This window comes from Pinus tabuliformis, chromosome 3_2 (genome assembly GCF_031772625.1).
Source record: "Pinus tabuliformis cultivar Carrire ecotype Pingquan chromosome 3_2, CPIR1, whole genome shotgun sequence".
Lineage (NCBI taxonomy): Eukaryota > Viridiplantae > Streptophyta > Pinopsida > Pinales > Pinaceae > Pinus > Pinus tabuliformis.
The window spans coordinates 1035181081-1035193162 of record NC_142302.1 but is presented as its reverse complement, the minus strand read 5'-3'; the positions used below and the strand labels follow the sequence as shown (position 1 = coordinate 1035193162).

The 12082-nt window shown below is 45.2% G+C and overlaps 1 protein-coding gene across 2 annotated transcripts in view; it reads left to right on the top strand.

Moving 5' to 3' along the window:
* EMB3012 (embryo defective 3012) overlaps positions 1–12082 on the top strand; it is a 382712-nt gene that overhangs the window by 267531 nt on the left and 103099 nt on the right. The gene's annotated exons all lie outside the window — the stretch shown is intronic.

The following is a 12082-nucleotide window of genomic DNA, read 5'->3' as shown; positions in this document are numbered from 1 at the left end:
CAAAATATTTCGCTTGATGCCCTAGGTGACCCTCTAGGGTTAGGCCTAGAATTTGGAAAATTTAAGAAAAGAGAGGAAACTTTGTCCACCAAAGGCATACGAGGATCGGTGCCTTATTGCTTGGGCTTAATGGAGTCAAGATACACATAGATCGAGAATTTTTGTGAGCTAAGGAGCCCTAATTGATCTTTGCTAGCCTCTCCAAAGGCAACAACTAGGTCAATTGGGATTTATAGTTCAAATTCGCTGAAGAGATGAAGTTCAAGGTCTTTCAACCTAAGAGGTGCCTCTAGGAATATTCACCCAATCCCTCGAAGAGCAACGATGCATTAGATCACTTATTCAAGGTCCCAGAGGAATTTCGTATTACATGAACACATACAAGAATAATGATAACAATATACTTACATTTGGCCAGTGAGATAACAAGAATAACATTAAAAGTTTACTTACATGGGAGAGAGAGTATATCCATTCATCCACTTTGCATTAGAAAGAAGCTCCAAAGACAATAGCAAATATCCAAACATCATAGTGCATCAAAATCTCCAAAAGTTTATCCCAACAAAAAGTGCAAAAATCTCTCAAGAGATACTAATCCAATCCAAGTGATGATGAGAGAAATGAATCATCCTCTCATCTATTTATACAATCCAATAGGGGATTCGAATAGCCTAATTTGTCTTATTTAGCCCCAAATAATAAAATAATGCTCAATAATGACATGACTTGGTGACAAGCCCACCAAGATAGCTCAATAATACAAAGAATAACCTCTCAAGAGGGCAAAATAATGAATATGATGAGTCATTGGGCCATTAAGGAGGCTTGATGGAGTCCAAATGTGCCAAGTTGAGTGAAAATGCTCCAAACATAGTGGACAAGGGGTTGGCCCCTTGTTTTCCAAGCAAGTCACATGTGGTGCTCCCAAGTGGGTGTGGGGGCACAATGACATCCTCATGGGTCTCCAAGTGGATCGATAATGCTTGTAAACCATTTGTAAGGGCTAGGATGATGATGTAAGCCTTTCCTTTGTCCTGCAATGAGACACATCCTCATCTAGACCCTGGAACATCTGCCAAGTGTATGGTGCAAGTGTGGAGCCGACTAGGCATGGTGAACCAAGTGCATCATCCTCATCCAAAAGGTGGAACACGAAAAATCATTGAATGGTGTTGGGGATCCATGAAGTGTTGTCTGCTGTGGTGGAGGCCTATGGTTCTCTACGCTCACCCTACAAGTGCCAATGTGACCCTCTGGAGGGCTTGAACCCCATATAAGGAGACCATACCCCAAATGGAGACCCACCTGCAATCTCGCATAAGATCCAATGTGCCCCTTGTGCTCCAATACAACAAATCATTAGAGTAATCAAGTAAAAGAGCTTCCAAATCATTGAATCAATTGGGCACTTCATGGTGGCATGCCCTTCCATAGTGGGGTTAAAATGAGCGGAGGGGAGTGATGTATATAGTGTCGAGAAGCGGAACAACACAAACAAAATCTGGATTTCCCATGTAGTGCCAGCCCTAAAGCTAATGGCCAGTAAAGGAGATCCCACGGGACAAGGATACAAGGCTAATCACTGAACCATGCATAGGACTCAAGAGTATAGACCTAACCCACTCTTTCTGTCGAATCTCCCAACCAATCCGTGCCCAAAAGTGTCCATGATAAATAAACAAAATTATTGAACTACACCAATGAGAAGCCATACCTTTAGGGTGGGGAGGCCCACCTTCAAGCATACGATCTTAGTAGATGGGCGATGGACCACATGACTGGCTCAGGTGGCGGAGATAGTGGCACATTGATCTATTTGGTGGTTGCAAGGGTTTGCCGATTTAGGACCATCTTGGAGAAAATGTTTCTCCTATGGGTGTCACTCGCAAGTGGTGGGTAACAGGGCCAAATGCCATGATGAGGAATTCCACATTGGTTGTATAGATGTGAGGAGGGAGCATTCATGTATGTATGAGTTACATCGACCTTTGTTTTTCCACCTCTTTTATTGCCAATTGCTTTTTATTGACTTTCTTTATATTATTGCTCGAAGCTCTAAGAAGTGAGAGCATGCTTTGAATGATGTGTAGCAATGGTTGCCTCAGTGGTGTGGCACCTCGTTGCCCACCAAGGGTTGGGACATGTACGGGTTCTTTTCCATGATGCAGTATGGAAACATTAGCCGTAGGTCCCGGTGATGGCCATAATGATAAGGGGTGGATCTCAGGCTTGGTTTTTGCCTATATGCTCTTGTTAATGTGCCGACTGTTGATTTGGGGTAGCATCGGATGTGATCTAGCCATGAAAATTTGTGGAGAGGCTAAAGCACATGAGATCTCCAAGACCTAGAAATGGTTTGGGGAAATTCTACCCGGTTAAGGAGATATTAAAATAATTAATATTTTTATTGGGTTCCTAAGCCTAAACTTAGGAAAATAAAAATATTAATGGGCATTAATATAAAACTAGGTTAGAGGGTTCTAAATGACATGGATCAAGCCAAACCTAATCTTAGCCGTTGATTAGAGATGTAATCTCGGCCGTTGAAGAATCAACAAAAAAAGTATAAGAGGAGGCTTGAGGGTCAGTTGGAGAATACGCTAGAGTGATCAGTTGTTCGAGTTTCTAGAGTGGGGTTTGGTAAGAGAAATCGAATCAGTGATCAGAGTTGCAACGAGGGGCAGTGATTACGAGGTAGAGAGGCAAAGATAGTTCTAGAAGATTAGTGCAGAAGCAGAGAGGCAGACACAGAGCCACAGGGAGCCACGCAGAGGCTAGCAGGGACTGTGCAGAGGGCAGAAGGTTTTGCGTCTTCTACGCAGAGGCTGCAAGAGTGACGCAGAGAGCCAGAAAGGCTGCGCAGAGCCTTAGTGGGTTGACACAGAGGGTTTCGAGTTGACGCAGAGGCCAGGAGGGCTGACGCAGTGCTTTAGATTGTGCTGGAGAAGGTTTTGTGGGGCTAATTTTCAGAATATCTGCTTCTGAAGAGAAGTATTACTGCCAGATTTTTATCTCTGTTGGTTGAGCCAATTTGGCACCTAGTGTACTCAGAAAAGCTGCTTAATAATAAAACCCTCAGAATTGCTGCATCGGTTTTCCCAAGTTGGGTTTTTCCGGGGACGTTTGTCCAAAAATAACGGTGTTACGTGTGTGTTTGTATATTTCTTTCAATTGTTGATCTATAGATGGTTGAGACTGTATTGTGTTTATTTTAGTGTTTATATGGTTAAATAACTTGTTAATAATTAAACAAGTAGGCGAAATAAACCAAAGAATACAAAGAAAATTTCTAACGGGTAATACATAGAAATTTCAACATTGTGTTGGAGGATTGCAGATCATAGGAGAGCTGAAGGCACCAGTTGAATCAAAGAATCTACAGCAGAAACAACTGTCTAGAGTGACACAAGTTGATCCTAAGCAGAAAGCAACTGAAAAGGGTTGACGCAGAGGGTCTGTGTCATCAGTTTGAGCCAGAGAGAGGCCAGCGTAGAGGTACGAGAAGGTAGAAGAGGCTCACAAATAGCCACGCAGAGATCAGGAGGGTTGACACAGCTAGCCAAGGGAGCAAATCAACGTTGGTCAGAGCCTAGAGTCTCAGTCCTTCAGTTGCTGGGGCATAGGAAGCTGTGGGAAGACTGATGGGAGTGAAGCTGGTGGGGTGCTGTTGCTGCCGAGATAGAACAATAGCTAATAGGGCAAAACCAAGGTAGAGGGAGTCACTACCTAGGCGGATTTCTAGCCAAGAAATCCAGATTAGTGTTACAGGTGCATAGGAGATCAGAGATGTGTGACTCAACAGTGGGCTGGTGGTTTCCAGGAGGGAAATTGAGACTCAGAGGGAGTCTAGCAGATAACGTGCAAGAGGGAAGTAGAGACTCAGAGGAGTCAAAAAGAAGAGCAGAGAGATGGCCATGAATGCACTCAGGGATCAGGACAGGCTGGATGGGGCATCCAACTTTGTCATCTGGAAGGCAAGGATCCTGTCTGTTCTAGATAGACATCGCATCAAGGCCTTCGCTTTGAGAACCATGGCTATCCCAGTCAACCCAGCTGACAATGAAAGGTATGAGGATGCGATGGCCAAGGCGAAATGCATAATCCTTGATGGAGTCAAGGATCATGTGGTCCAACATATTGTCGAGAAGGAGACGACAAAGGAAATGTGTGATACCTTGAAGACATTGTATCAAGGCACTTCCGTGCAGAGGAAGAAGCCACTGGAGAATCAGGTGTAGTCATACCAGATGCAGAAGGAGGAGCAGGTAGACCACTTCCTCAGTAGGTTGTAGGAGATCTGGGACCAGCTGACTTCCATAGGGGCCACGCTGGATTAGGAGTTGATGGTGAGGACTGCCCTAAACGCAGTCTTCGAGGAGTGGGGGACATTCGTCTAGAGCATTATGGGTAGAGAGAATCTTCTAGATTGGGAAGAATTTTGGGCAGCTGTTCGCCAAGAAGAGATCAGACGGCTGACCATGACGGGAAGTAGCAGCAAAGGAGCCCGGGTCAAGAAAGAGGAGGAAGAGGATGCAACTCTGGCATTTGCGGGCAGGTAGGAGAAGAGGAAGAAAAATGAACTCTCCAAGATAAAGTGCTTCAACTGTGGGGAACTGGGGCATTATGCGAACTAATGTCTGAGGAAGAAGACTAAGGGAGAGGCGTCTGACTCCAAGGCAGTGCCAACGACGATGGAAAAGGAGGTAGCGGATGATGACGATTGTGCCATGAGTGCTCATGTACCTCTAGAGAAGAGGTGGGGAAACATCAAGCTGTAGTCATGAGGACCACAGGCAATGAGGGGAAAGATCCTTGAGGTACCCAAACTCTTGGATCATACCTGGCTACAGGAGCCGCAAGTGACAGTAGCAGAATGGCGGATGTCGGTAGAAGCGGATGCAGATGAAGCGATAGAGAGTGCTAGAGTGCAATAGTCCCTGGCAGTGTAGAGAGGGTTGCAGTAATGCAAGAGGCACAGAGGAGGTTGCAGCAGTGCGGGATGGCACAAAGAGGCTTGCCGTGGTGCGAGTGACAGAGAGAGCTTCAGCATCAGGAGTATTTTTAGCCTGACAAGGATGTTAGTAGTTGGGTGGATCAGTTACTTACTTCTCAGTAAGTGGGTTGCAGTAGCAGTAGCACAAAGCAGCATGATGAGAGAGAACTGTAGTGCAGATACAGTGTTGAGAGAAAGGACCAGCAACAACATGGATGCAAAGGGAGTTGTCGTATGGATGTAGCAGTGGCAGTGGCAGAGCCATGGGCACCCGTACAGGATGTAGCAGTGTAGAGGATGTTGGGTGGGGAGGCCTAGCATCAGCACAGGTACCCGTGCCATATAATTAGGGTGATGCTCAGTGGTGGAGTATTGTTAGAGCACAGTCCTCACTAAGAGAGAATGATGATTTGGGGTAGCATCGGATGTGCTCTAGCCATGAAAATTGGTGGAGAGGCTAAAGCACATGAAATCTCCAAGACCCAAAAATGGTTTGGGGAAATTCTACCCGGTTAAGGAGATATTAAAATAATTAATATTTTTAAAGGGGTTCCTAAGTCTAAACTTAGGAAAATAAAAATATTAATGGGTATTAATATAAAACTGGGTTACAAGGTTCTAAATGACATGGATCAAGCCAAATCTAATCTTAGCCGTTGATTAGAGATGTAATCTCGGCCGTTGAAGACTCAACAGAAAAAGGATTAGAGGAGGCTTGAGGGTTAGTTGGAGAATACACCAGAGTGATCAGTCATTCGATTTTCTAGAGTGGGGTTTGCTAAGAGAAATGGAATCAATTATCAGAGTTGCAGTGAGGGGTAGTGAGTACGAGGCAGAGAGGCAGAGATAGTGCTGGAAGATCAACGTAGAAGCAAAGAGGTAGACGCAGAACTAGAGGGAGCCAAGCAGAGGCTAGCAGGGACTGCGCAGAGGCTAGAAGGGCCTGCGTCATCCACGCAGAGGCTGCAGGAGTGACGCAAAGAGCCAGAGAGGCTGCGTAGAGCCTCAGAGGGCTGACATAAAGGGTTCTAGGCTGATGCAGAGGCCAGGAGGGCTGACATAGTGCTTCAGATTGTGCTGGAGAGGGTTTCGTGGGATAGACTTTCAGAATATCTGCTTCTGAAGAGAGGTATTACTACCAAATTTTTATCTCTGTCGGGTGAGCTAGTTTGGCACCTAGTGTGCTCAGAAAAACTGCTTAATAATAAAACCCTTAGAACTGCTGCACCGGTTTTCCCAAGTTGGGTTTTTTCGGGGACTTTTGTCCAAAAATAATGGTGTCAACTGTGTGTTTGTCTATTTCTTTCAGCTGTTGAACTGTAGATGGTTGAGACTGTATTGTGTTTATTTTTGTGTTTATATGGTTAAATGACTTGTTAGTAATTAAACAAGTAGGCGAAATAAATCAGAGAATACAGATAAAATTTCTAATGGGTAATACTTAGAAATTTCAACACCGACCATCTTTTACATTTTCTAATTTTCTTTCTTTTGTTTCTTGCTTATGGTCATGATATACTCTTTTCGTTTTGATTTAGTTGCATCAACCTCCTTATAAGATTTCCAAGCCCGACCTAGATATGTGGTGAAGGGAAGGGCTGTGTTAAATCCTAATGGACTCGTGTTCAAGTGGACCTAGAGAACGAGGGTGGAATAAGGGCTTGGAATGTATGGAGGCAGTGATAATTGTTGAAGCATAGACGGGACACACTATCTCAATCATCGATTCCCAAGTAGTGCCCCTTCATAAAGCAATTGGCCATTAGGGGCGGTCCTGTTGGACTATGATAGAAAATTAACCCCTTATTTTAGGTGAGGGAACAAACCTATGGCCAAGACCCTTCTTTCTTCCAAGTTACCCTATAATTCATGCCAAAATGCCCAAAATACAAACAAGCATAAGAACCCGAATGCAAAATGAATAAAGTACCTTTTGACCAGAAGCCCACTTTCCAACATGTGATCCTGACAAATGGGCAAGGGGACATATGATTGATGCAAGTTGTAGAGTTATTAATGGCACATTACATCGACTACTAGGTGGCTCTCAAGGGCTACTGGTTGTTGGCTGAAAGAGATGAATAGGAGAAAAGTTTCTCGTAGGGGTCACCCACTTTTTGTGGGTAATAAGGGCTCAGCAGGTGGAACACTCCATCAATGATCATGAGTATTGTAACAAGCCCTCAAGAGTGAATGCCTCCAGTGATAATGTATAGATACAAGTGCAGGCGATCTCCTCAATGAAAGTGTGCAATATCCAAGGTGGATGTCCTCCATAATCATCAAAACATGTGCAAGTTCAACAAGGAAGCTCCTTGAAGAAGGGGTTGTGCTATCAACAAAGATTGTGAGTAGATGAATACTTAAACATGTGTGTCATCCATTAAATGGAGAGGGGGGCACACCACTCAAACCTCAACATATCTGCATATGCTAATGTTGATGTTTCTAAGTTTACTTAGTTAGAAACCCTCCATGCACTTTATCTGATTTATTCCTACCTACTTGTTATTTTCCTTAACAAGTTATTTACAATGTAAATACTGAAGATAAAACACTAGTGCATGCTCAACATATTACAGATCAACAACTAAAAGAAACAGAAACAAACACGCCATATGACACTATTATTTTTGGACTAATGTCCCTGGAAAAACCCAATGTGGGAAAAACGATGTAGCTATCTGAGGGTTTTCTTATTAAGCAATATCATAGTACAATCTGGGTCCCGAAATTGGCCTACCCAACAGAGAATTTCCTTGGCAGTAATACCTCTCAGTTTCTGACAAATCTACTGGGTGAAACCCTGGATAATCCTTCTGGTAGCTACTCAGCACCAATCTGCCCCAGAAACCCTAACGTCAACCTCTCTCTAGACTGCGTCAGTCCCTCTCTGCCCAGTGCTGGCCCTGCGTCACCCCGGATGGGTCTGCGTCAGCCTTATGAGGCCCTGCGTCAACCCTCTGTCCTTTTGCGTCAACGACGTTGGCCTCTCTGAGGCTCTGCGTAGCTCCTCACTGCCTTTGTGTGGCCCTGCGTGAGCCCTGGCTAGCTCTACGTCACTCTCCCCAGCTTCTGCGTTGCTCTCCCGACACTATCTCTGCTTCTCTGTCTCTTATATTCTGTTTAGAATCTGCCCAAACCCTTTCTGGGTATTAGAGATCTCATGTGCTCCAACCTATCCACCAAATTTCGTGGCTAAGGCACATCCGATGCTACCCCAAATCAACACTCCCTCTTAGCGAGGACTGTGCTCTAGCAATACTCCTCATTGACTATTACTCTGATCATCCGACATCGGTACCTGTGCTGATGCTAGGCCTTCTTGCCCAACATCCTCTGAGCTGCTGCTTTCTAACATAGTTTCATATTAATACACATTAATATTTTATTTTCCCTAAGTTTAGACTTAGGGATTCCATTAAAAATATTAATTATTTTAATATCTCCTATTCTGTTTAGAATCTGCCCAAACCCTTTTTGGGTATTGGAGATCTCATGTGCTCCAACCTCTCCACCGAATTTCGTGGCTAGAGCACATCCGATGCTACCCCAAATCAACACTCCCTCTTATCGAGGACTGTGCTCTAGCAATACTCTTCATTGACTATTACTCTGATCATCCGACATCGGTACTTGTGCTGATGCTAGGCCTTCCTGCCCAACATCTTCTGCACTGCTGCATCCTATACTGTTGCCGATGGTTCTGCCACTGCCACTACTTCATCTGTACGACAAATCCCTCTACATCCGTGTTGTTGTTGGTCCTTTCTCCTAGCACTACATTCGCACTGCACCTCTCATCATGTTGCATCGTGCTTCCCACTACTGTACTGCAATTCAGTTACTGAGAAGTAAGTAACTGATCTCCCAATTTGACCTCCTTGTTGGGCTAGAGACACCCACTGATGCTGAAGCTCCCTCTATCGCTGACAAGTGCTCCCTCTCTAACCTCTACGCTGCTGCAACAACTCCCAGCATTTCGCACCGTTGCACACCTCTCTGTGCCATCCTACACTGGTGCAACACTCCTGTGCCTCTCACACTGCTGCAGCTTGCTAGCCTCGCGCTATCTCGGGACTCCTGCACTGTATCTCTTTGTGCCGCTTCATCCGCATCTGTCTCTACTTGACTCACCAGTCATGCTACTCCTCTTTGGGGCTCCCGTAGCAAGGTCTAATCCAAGAGGCTGGGTACCTTGAGGATCCTGCCCCTCATCGCCTGTAGTCCTCCTAACTACAGCTCGATGTCTCCCCACTTCCGCTCAAGTGGCGCATGTGCACTTATGGCACAGTCATCGTCTGTCAAAACTTCCTTCTCTACCTGTGCTGGCTCTGCCTTAGTCTCATAAGACTCTCCCTTACTCCTCTTCCTTGGACACTGGGTCGCATAATGACCCAACTCCCCACAGTGGAATCACTTGATCTTGGAGAGATCCTTCTTCTTCCGCTTTTCCTGCTTTCCCTCAGATGGTAGGGCCACGTCTTCCTCCTCTTGCTTGACTTTGATCCCCTTGCTGCTGCTACCTGTCTTCCACCACTGTCTGATCTCTTCCTGGCAAAGAGCTGCCCACATCTCGTATACTCTGCCCAGTATACTTTGGAGAAATACTTCCCAGTCTTCTGAGACAGCATTTAAGGCTGTCCTTACCATCAGCTCCTGATTCGGTGTCGCCCCTATAGTAGTCAACTGACCTCGGATCTCATTCAGTCCTCCAAGGAAGGTGTCAATCGGTTCTCCCTTCTTCATCTGGGACAACCTCAACTGATTTTAAAGCAACATTCTTCTCTGCACAAAAGTATGCTAGTACAGCTTCTTGAGAGCCTCCCACATCTCAAATGCCGTTTCCTTCTCGGCTATGTGTGCTACTACATGATCCTTGACCCCATCAAGGATAATGCTCTTGGTCCTCGCCATTGTCTCCTCGTACCTGTCATTATCATTGGGGTTGACTGGGATAGCTGTTACCATCAAGGTGAAGTTCTTGACATGATTCCTGTCAAGTACGGATAAGATTTTGGCTTTCCAGACTGTAAAGTTCGATGCTTTGTCTAGTCTATCCTGGTCTCTTACTTCGTGTAATGCCATGATGCTCCTCTACTTCCCTCCTGGAAGTTCTCTGTTCGACTCCTCTGGTCTCTACTTCCCATCTGGAAGTTCTTTTCTAGACTCCGTCTGAGTCTTGATTTCCTGACTGGAAATCCTTCTGCCACTGTCAAGATGCCCCCCACTCTGATGGTGTTGTGCAACCGCACCACTGATCCGGGTTTCTCGGCTAGAAACCCTCGGTAGCAACTCCTTTGGCCTTGCTCTATCAGGTACTGTTCTGACTACAGTACCTCACTTGCTCCACTCTGCAATATTCCCACAGCCTTCTAAACCCCAACACCCTGAAGGTGAGAGCTCCTAGGCTCTGCGCAATCCCGACACTAGCAACCCAGCCTCCTCAGCCAACTGCGTCAGCCCTCCCAGCTACTGTGTGGCTCTGTGTGATGCTTCTTTTGCCTTCCTTAGCCTATGCGTTGCTTTTTCCCGGCTCACCCTTGATGACGCAGGCACTGCGTCACCCTTCCTTGTTGCTGGTCTTCTATAAACAACTTTTGTCACCTCGGGACAGCTGTTTTCTGCTGCTATTGCTCTGTTCGATTGATGGCCTTTAGTCCTCCTGTGATCTGCAATCACGCTCTAATACCATGTTGAAGTTTCTAAGTTTACTTAGTTAGAAACCCTCCATGCACTTTATCTGATTTATTCCTACCTAGTTGTTATTTTCCTTAACAAGTTATTTACAATGTAAATACTGAAAATAAACACTAGTGCATGCTCAACATATTACAAATCAGCAACTAAAAGAAACAGAAACAAACACACCATGTGACACCATTATTTTTGGACTAATGTCCCCGAGAAAACCCAATGTGGAAAATCTGTGCAGCTATTTGAGGGTTTTCTTATTAAGCAATATCATAGTACAATCTGGGTGCTGAAACTAGCCTACCCAACAAAGAATTTCCTTGGCAGTAATACCTCTCGATTTCTGACAAATCTACTGGCTGAAACCCCGGATAATCCTTTCGACAGTTACTCAACACCAATCTGCCCCAGAAACCCTAGCGTCAGCCTCTTTCTGGACTGAGTCAGCCCCCTCTCTACCTTACACTGGCTCTGCATCACCCTGGATGGGTCTGCATCAACCTTAGGAGGCCTTGCGTCAGCCCTCTGTCCTTCTGTGTCAGCAACGCTGGCCTCTCTGAGGCTCTGCGCAGTTCCCGACTAGCTCTGCGTGGCCTTGCGTGATCCTTGGCTGGCTCTGCATCACTCTCCTTGGCTATTGCACTGCTCTCTCGGCACTATCTCTACCTCTCTGCCACTCTGTACTCAAATGCCCCTCAGCTGCATCTCCTGATCACTAATTCTATCTCTCTTAGCAAACCTCGCTCTAGAGAATAGAATGACTGATCACTCTAGTGTCTTCTCCAAGTGTCCCTCAAGCCTCCTCTTATACTTTTCCTATTGACATATGAACGACCGAGACTAAGTCCCTAATCAACGGCTAAGATTAGATCTGGCTTGATCCATGTCTTTTGGACCATTCTAACAATTTGCCTAAGTTTAGACATAGGGACTCCATTAAAAATATTAATTATTTTAATATCTCTTGATTTGTTTAGAATCTGCCCAAACCCTTTCTAGGTATTGGAGATCTCATGTGCCCCAACCTCTCCACCAAATTTCATGGCTAGATCACACCCGATGCTACCCCAAATCAACAGCTAGATTTAGGGAAGAATGAGTCAAGTAAGCCATGTATCACTGTCAACCAATACACCAAGTATGCCAAGCATGTCCTCAAAGAAGAGTATGGAAAGTGTATGACATGTGTGAAATAATCCCACAATCCTAGGGGAGCCTTCCATGAGGGGAGTATGGAGGCTCGTCCAACAAGTAATAGTGCATAGTAATATCTACAAAAGGGAGCCTTCCATGGGAGGGTGTATTGTATACCATAACAAACTAGAATACACTCACAAAACCTCAATATGCCCCAGGGATTCACCTCATTAACATCATACTGTGTTAGACCAT